This window comes from Bidens hawaiensis, unplaced genomic scaffold (assembly GCF_021521415.1).
Source record: "Bidens hawaiensis isolate Kalapana, Puna unplaced genomic scaffold, B.hawaiensis_p1.1 tig00000142_1, whole genome shotgun sequence".
Taxonomy (NCBI): Eukaryota; Viridiplantae; Streptophyta; class Magnoliopsida; order Asterales; family Asteraceae; genus Bidens; species Bidens hawaiensis.
In genome coordinates, this window is record NW_027491019.1 from 1,965,454 (window position 1) to 1,974,657 (window position 9,204).

Below are 9,204 nucleotides of genomic sequence, written 5' to 3' on the forward strand. Positions count from 1 at the left end.
GTGGCGCTCGGTTTTAAATACATATCATGTACCATAACCTTTTGAGCAGGAGTAAGTCTCCCTGCGTACGCGTGACCCTCGATGTAACATTCGTCAATTTTCAAACCCAAAACCCGACCCGTATTGTTTTTCAATATAGTCCGAATCATTATTTATTAGAACGATTTTTATTTTTATACTTTGTCGTTTATTTGCATGTGTCGTTAGAACCATAAACATGCAAGACTTTTAAATTGGTAAACCTTACGAAGCATATATATAATTGTATATGTTTGAAAAGAAGCATTAAATTATTTTTTTAGTTAATAAAATTTCAATAGTTTTAAACATCTATCTTATTAGAAGGGTCATTTTTGCCAAAAGACCAAACCATCTTCCATTTCCTTTTTCTATTCCTGTTAGTCAGCAATGGCTTCCTTTTCTTTTGCTTGATTTATTTTATATTTATTTATTTATTTATCATTTTGTTTCCTTTTCCCTAAAATCAATCATCCAAAACTGTTACAATCAAACCCGCTTGCTAAGTTTAGTCGTTGACTAATACCGTTACTGCATTAAACCCCATGATTGCCACAATCAATTTGGTGTTATGACAAACAATTTGACATTCCATATAATCTCATAACCGGCCATAAATTCGCAATTCTCGTATACTACGGATTATCTCTATTAGCAGCATGGAAACAGTCCTCAGACCGGGTCGCATCTAATCATTGTTGATCAGTTCTTCATGTAAGTAATATAAAACATGATAAATATTAAACCTATGAACCTGTTACAGCAGTGAGAGTAGTAACAGCAACAGAGAAGGATATAGACGACATGGTTGTTAGCTTGGTCGAGTTCCCCTTTAGGATGTATAGTTAAGGATGATGTTAGTGTTCTTGAGAGGAACCCGGTTTTATGAGAGAGGAGGCACACAAAATTGTTATGTGTGTGTGATTAGGTTATGATGTTAATATTAATCTCTCTTTATATACACCCAAGGGGAAACCCTTTATTAGTTAATTATAGGTAATATGGTCCGTCCATCAACAATTACCAAACTAATATATAATAAGGTATAGTTAATATTTTGATCTATTATAATATAAATGATTATAATGGCCATATATAAATATATATAATTATATATTTAATATTACATTCTCCCACTTGGTCGAGTAATCATTTATTATGAGTATTAGATAAGCTTGATCAGGAGTTACCACTCATTTTAGCATTAAACTTGAACTGGAGCAGAGAAATACAGTCATTGAATTGAACATCAGCTCAAGACCCCATTAATCATACTGCAGTCCTTATTTAAAACCTAAGTAGTTATGATCAAAATTTTCAAGTAAGCCCTTCAAACGTTTGATTTGTATAATAATTTGTCTATATGTCATTATGCATGCAGAACATATTAAGAGACATACAAATCAAAACTGATGAGGAAATTTAATAGTTAATCATTCATAGTATGATATGCAGTTGCGCATAGTCATCAATAACCCGTCATTATTATAAGCGCTTTCATAATATTTATGGGTGAGACTTTTATTTATCGGATTCTTAAGCATATCATGAATGTATTCGATACGAAAATTTAGATTCCTCAATTCGTTCATAAGCGAATAATTAATTTCATATCAAAAGTTAATGCAGCACCTCTCAAACTGATACTGTTTGAGAAAACATGGTAGCTAACTTTATCACAATAAGTCTTCTATATATAATTTATATAGAGTTTAATAAACTTATGAGTCCACTAATAAATGTTCAACAACATTTATTGACAACAACGTTCTAATTAATCAACATATTATATCATTATGACTTAGATTGTTGTTATCAGTTCATTATGACTCCTCCATGAGATAGATTTGTCTACTGACAAAAGAATATATCCTGAAAATTACATTTTTTTATCTTTGAATAAGACAAAGTTTAGAGTAATCTACCGGTTTGAATTCTCACTTCTTCTTTTAAATTAAGTCTTTCGTTTCTTTTAAAGATATCTTAGTACTTTTTTAGATGCTTCACATTAATCTAGACATATCTAGTGTGTTGCAACTTTGAGTAATATCTAAACGAGTATAGACGTTAACTTATATAAGGCTTATACTTAATGAAGCATAAGGAAATAATCTATGTGTTCCTATTATCCTCTAAAGTAGAGCAATACTGTTTGTTACATGTGTAAGGAATATCTCTGAGATCTATAATATCAAAGTATGTGTGAAAATGCTTTGACTCATGTAACATATAATTGTCAGAAGAATGTCATCTATATAAAGACAAGTTTGTTTTTAGTTGCTCCCAATCATCTTGAGGTAGGTAAATTAATCCACTTGTTTTTGATGAAAATAATTGTATAAATATTTCATCATATTTTGATGATTGCATTAACCCATATATGGATTTTATTGACTTATAAACTAAATGTTCTTTGACCTTCAGTTTATAACTTTTAAGTTGTTTTATGAACAAATAAATATGTAAGCCGATTGTTAGGGAAAGTTGTTTTAATGTTCATCTAATGTAGCTCTTAACTATTGTAAGCTACTAGAACAATAACGATCCTTAAAGAAAACTTTTGTAATATAGGTAAGAAGATTCTTTGATAATTGGTTTATCCTTGAATACAACCTTTAACAATCAATCGTGCTTCTTATAGTCTTAACGTTTCGTATTGGGATTTAGTTTAGTCATGAACACTCTAAGGTGATTCAACCAAAACTCAAAACGTTATCCTGACTTATGGAGTCAATTATGATTGATGCTAATGGTTTAATTATAAGGGGTAAGATCATTAAACTTTCCAACATCCATTTCAACTTTAGTTAGAGAGGTTACATAATCATCAATGTTAGTAGGTTTAAAACCTAGATGGCCTCCTGAGTTGATTATTGGGTAATTTTAAGAGTCTCGGTTTTATGGATTAGCTCTTGGTTAGGTTGCTATCATTTTCAGGATTCTAAGTATGTAAGAGTTGGTGCAGTATGGTGTACAAGAGGTGTAATTGGAGTTAAATTTGGAGTAAAATTTAATAACTCTCTTCCCCCCGCCTATTGTACTTCTAACAAGTCATTGTAAAGACTTTTACTGCTCCCACTGACCTTAGAAACCTTTAGGAAATTTACATGCTTATGGCCAATATTTAAAGACCAATATATTCTAATAGAGAAACAAGTTAATAATATAAATTGTAGTTTCTCTTGGTGAGGATTAGTTTATTAAGAAATTTGAATATGCCCACGTTTAAGCAACAATGAAACTTTTGTAAGAGTAGTAGTAGTAACTTCTAAAGAGATAAGTTTTGATAAAATAGTGTTGTGATGGAGCAGTGTCTTGTACAAGAGGTGCAATTGAGATATATCAAGTTTTCACTCACCCACCTCTTGCAAATCTTGTAAGTTATGATTGAGACACTTAAGGCTCCCACTAATATTCGTTATCTCTAGGAAAAACTACATGAGAAGTTTCAATGATGTACGTGATTTGGGAATTTGTCATACATACGTTAGACTTAATTTGATTTCTTTTATGTGTTATAAGAAACTTAGGGACATATTTAGAAGAAATCATATAACTATATATGAAGGGATCTCTTTAAGATCATGAATGATAGAAGATAGAGAGTAAATAGCTTTTTAAATGATAAAATAATTATGTCTGGATATTCAGTGTGAATAAGTTCCACTAATGTAAGTGAAATATAACTTCTGGTTGACCCATACTTATTTCTTAAGCCAAACAATGTTTAGGGCATCTGACGCATGATTTAAAATCACTGAGAATGAGATTATATGAAAAATTACCCTCATTAACCATGTCATGATTTCTCATGAAATTTGGTTTTAATGGATGAATTTTATATGTCCCATTTGTCTTTTGTTACATTTTTATTTGCATGATAACAAAAGTTGTGAAAATATATAGTATCATCTAGTTGTATTTTATAAATGTTTCAATCCAAATATTGATAACAAATTATATGAAAGTTTAATGTAATAGTGACTTTATGTTGGCTATGCAAACCTTATAACTGTCATAATGTAGCTTAAGTATTGATACTAAATTCTGATTAATTTCTAGAAAATTTAAGGTATCATAAAGCGTAATTTTAAGACAGTGTATCATGGTTCTAATAACCTTAACATTTAAATTTGTCACTAACCCTCATGCTAGCTATTTGTTGATTTTTGGGTAAACATATAGAACTAGACTCAACCAATCACGTGTTAATAAGAATATTAGGTTAGCAGACTTAAATATCATTAATATATAACTATCAATTTTAGCCAGTTGTTATTTCGAATTATGGATAATCTTGTAATGCCTATGCCTAATCTAATGGCATATTTCTGCAATGAGACTTCTCCTTAGAGAACTTAAAGCTAGAAGTAATACTTGTATTTTGTCTATGAACCTTAAAAAAAATCCTCTTTTAGGTTTTAGTGGTAGTGAGTTGAATAACATCTTATTTTCCAGTACCGAATGCTTCTTTTCTTGTACATATGTTGTTGATCAACACACTCATTTTCCTTTGGTACTTCTGAGTATTGATTTTTAAGGCACCAAATTATACTATTGAAAATTTGAGTATGCAATGTGCTAGAATATTGTACTTAATATCATGTGTGAGCCCTTAATTTTATAGGTCATGATTGTACATTATGATATATTCAATAATACCATCTAACCTTATAGTTAGAATTCTTAAGGAGTGCATGAATCTTGGGAGTTATTTTGATTAGTTTTAAGAAAAACTAAATCTATAATAACTCTAGTGATAACATTTATTTATATAAGTTCTTGATTATCATTATCGTAATAGACATTATGGTTGACTCATTCCATTTGTTAGGCTCTAGTTTTCAATGGAATAATTGTTATTAAAAAGAGTAGTAGGATAGTCATATCATGTCTTAATGGATAATTAAAGTTGAGAAGAGTTAAATGTTATTAAAACTCTTTATGAGACAAAACTCAATTGTGTTTTGAGATTAGAGTGGATGATTTGGATGAGATAGCTATTTATAGAAGAAATTATAGAGAGTTGTGTTATGTGATATTAAGATAATACATATTAAAATTTATGATCATTAGATTAATGAAGGATCATTAATGTGAGGATCATTATATTTTATTGAAGATGTGATATGTCTATTATTAACATCAAACTAATAGACTATAATTAAAAGTTCTACTTAAACAAAAAATAAATCACCTTTGGGCATAATTAAATTTTATTTAAATATGTGTGCAAAATAATTTTAACACATCACCTTTGGGCAGAAATGAGACAATTATTTTAATTATGCACATGCTAGTTTTGCTGAATAAAAATGTAACACATCACCTTTGGGCAGAAGTGAGACATTTATATTATGTTAGGCAAAAACTAAAAAAAGCTTTCAGTTATACTTGAATGATATGGTAAATGTAACTCATCACCTTTGGGCAGAAGTGATGCATCAAAAGTTCATTCAAGTTAAGCCTTTATGTTTTGTAAAATTTTATAATATTTATGTATCTACAAAACATTTTAATGAGTTAATAGTAAAAACTTTCTGGGTAAAATTAAGGATTTCGAGAAATAACGTTTTCGGGTAAATTATAGTTTTCGGATGACATGGGTTCTTGGTTAATATGTTTTCGAGCATTATGGGTTTTTGGGTAAAGTAATGAGTTTTCGGAAAATTAGCGTGTTTGCGGGAAGAAGATTGGAAAACCATTCCAAAAAAAACCCGTACAAGGCGATATAATTTAAAATCCAAGAACTCTAAAGTCCAAAAAATTAATATTATCCTAATTAAACTGAAAACACAAAAAATAATAAAACCCATACAAATAATTCCGTAAACTAGTTGATCCCTAAACAGATTTCGAAAACTAAAAGGATAATAATAAGATTTGGTTCAAATCTTTTAAGGATTAATAATTATATCTATTTCCTATTTTAATGGGATTCAAATCTTTTAAGAAAATACCAAAACTTTTAATTAATTCAAGATTAGAAAAATTATATCCCTAAATTAACTTTAACAGATTTTAATCCAGATTTGAACCAAAATATGTTATAATTTTCAAAAAATTATGATGAACACGAAGAACATCGTTGAAAATTATAATTATTAAACATATACAAAAACTGGAATCGAAATCTTTAAACATGATTTTAACAGATTTCGAAAATATTAGGGTTTATTAAATATGAATTTTAGCGATTTTAAACAGTTTCATATATTGTTTTCGTAATAGAACATGAAAAAGAAACCGAAAAATTAGGGTTTATCAAGTTTTAGTCCATGTCTTCTGATTCAATTCCAGATTTAAGGAAACGTGAAGAACTGATTAATCAACATCACTCTGATGCCACATGTTGATCAGTTCTTCATGTAAGTAATATAAAACATGATAAATATTAAACCTATGAACCTGTTACAGCAGTGAGAGTAGTAACCGCAACAGAGAAGGATATAGACGATATGGTTGTTAGCTTGGTCGAGTTCCCCTTTAGGATGTATAGTTAAGGATGATGTTAGGCTTCTTGAGAGGAACCCGGTTTTATGAGAGAGGAGGCACACAAAATTGTTATGTGTGTGTGATTAGGTTATGATGTTAATATTAATCTCTCTTTATATACACCCAAAAGGAACCCTTTATTAGTTAATTATAGGTAATATGGTCCGTCCATCAACAATTACCAAACTAATATATAATAAGGTATAGTTAATATATTGATCTATTATAATATAAATGATTATAATGGCCATATATAAATATATATAATTATATATTTAATCTTATAATCATAGCTTCAAGTTCGTTCAAATTGATCTATGGAATCAATTTCAACTCGCATCAACGAACTGAACTCCGGCCATGGTTAATCTACGTCGAATCTTCACCTTTCCGGGTAATTGAAACATATTTTTTTGTTCGTTTTACATTTGGAGTCAAAGCCCTCTTTTCAATTTTGATTGATAGAGGGTTTGTTCTTGTTAAATTTTGATATTACTAATTTTTCGGTTTATAGATAATTGGGGCTTTTTGCTAAGTTTAAGTTATAAGTGTGTATTGTGGTGTTTTAATCAAATTTGGAGGCTAGTCCAGTTGGTTTGTGTGTTGTTGATGTGGTCAAGGTCACCCAAGTTCGACTCCTCTTCCACTTGCTTTTTGGTATGCATATTTTTGTACAATTATAATACTAATAATAATATAAAAATAATTTTTGTACAATATTACATTTATTTTAACTAAGTAAATAAAAAGAATAGTTTCCACCAAGAATTTCGAAACCTAACTCCGACTACTATCATATGGTTTACGTAAGTTTTAATTATTTATTTATTCCTTATTTATATCAACATAATACATTAGTTTTAATACGTTTTGATAGATATTTACGTTTTAAATATTTTCAAATCAAATGCCCCAAATTCATAAATAAACTCTAAATCTCAATTTATCGTAGACTTTTTGCGTCATATAGACTAATTGTTTATAGCATGTCTATTTACTTGTTTAGGATATTCCGTCATGATTCTCCGTCTCGCTTGTTTGACTCGTTCAAGCTATCACACTCATTTTCGAGATGAGTTTTTCATAACCCCTTTTTAACGTGTTTTAATATTTTGGGGTGTAGCGCGTCACCAATTTTATCTCCTTAGTTATACGCTTGTTTACAAACCGATTCACATTTATCGTTCGTGTTAATATTATTCCCGCATATTGTTTATGATTATACGTGAATTATGTGCAACTTGTTTACTGTTTTACAGTGGAAGTTACTCAAACCCATACACATAGAGGGAGGGTCCGACGGAACGTACCCGCGCCGCTTAATGCTTTCAACTTCGGTTGTTATGCTTAGTGGTTCTCATTTCCCCTGTTACTACAGCTTCGGCTAAAGGAACGGGAGGACGACACTACTTTCTTTCATTTACATTATGTTTGAATATTTATTGCATGACGATCGTTGAATCGCGCATTTTATATATATATATTTATATACGCAAAAACTTATGAAAACTCACCAACATGTGTTGTTGACAAAATATATTATTTGAAACGTGCTGCAGGTTGATACGATGAAGTGCAAAGACAAGAAAACTAGTTATGCCTTACGATTATTTTAATGAATAATATTTGTTTCATTTAGATGTAATGTTGTTTGTCTCATTATCAAACTATTTGTGTACTTGCGAAATTATATAATAAAATAAATATATTGCCACCATTAATAGTGTTACGAGCTTATGATTAATCTGTACGTTGCACCCAGGCGTATTCCGCTTAAAGCCGGGGTGTTACACTCGAAATGTTGAACGAGTTCATGGTTGTGTGTATCATCAACCACCCGCAACCTCCAACCATTGTATTGTCGTAAATAGTTGCCAATTAAGCTAAAATTGCAACCGGTTTTAATTGTACCTGAACGCCTAACTGTCGCAGTACAATTGTATGAACCGCCATGATCACACTTTAGCCAAACTTTAACGACTTCTCCGCCAGCGTTTGTCTTCGACCGTTGGGTTACTACGACAACACCAACTTCACGACCTATCGTTTTCGCCCAGTCCTTAAGTTTGTCGACAGACGAAAACAACTGAAAACAAATTTAACATTCTGTTAAAAACAATATTGTCAAATATAAAATAATAGAAACATACTTTATAAAATTATTTTATAGCTCGTTGGTTGAAAATGGTGAGACATTGTCGGAAGTTTCACCAACACAATCGTCTTGATTGTCATCATCAGAAAATGACATATCTAACTCGTTTTTTTTATTATTTAATTTTTTGATATGTTAGAATACTACGCAGTGAAACTATATAAGCTTTATATATATATTGATTGGTTAGAATATTATGTCGTGTCATATAATTAACGGTGGAATCTTGTTTTCGCGTCAAATTATTTACCGAATATTATATCGTGTCAAATAATTACCCTGCCTGTACGAGTCGTATAAACTATACGACTCGTATAAAACTGGTCATTCACGGGTCTTCCTAGACATGGTACACTGAACTAAAGACTCGTATAAGCTATACGAGTCATACCGAGAATGTATGAATTTGAAGCCGGTGTCTTGTTATTATCAGGCCCCTTATTGAATGTGACATTAGACATCCATAAAAAGAAAACGTTGAAAATTCAAATGATTTTAAACCTACACCAAAGCTTACACAATACAAATTCGTAAAA

At 30.3% G+C, this 9,204-nt stretch overlaps 1 long non-coding RNA gene across 1 annotated transcript; it reads left to right on the forward strand.

Annotated features, from left to right (window-relative positions):
- The first annotated feature begins 365 nt into the window (after positions 1-365).
- On the forward strand, positions 366-7,594 carry LOC143578771 (uncharacterized). The gene is made up of 3 exons (XR_013143333.1): positions 366-723; positions 6,814-6,907; positions 7,520-7,594. It is a non-coding gene; the product is annotated as an uncharacterized LOC143578771 (long non-coding RNA).
- The last annotated feature ends 1,610 nt before the right edge of the window (positions 7,595-9,204 follow it).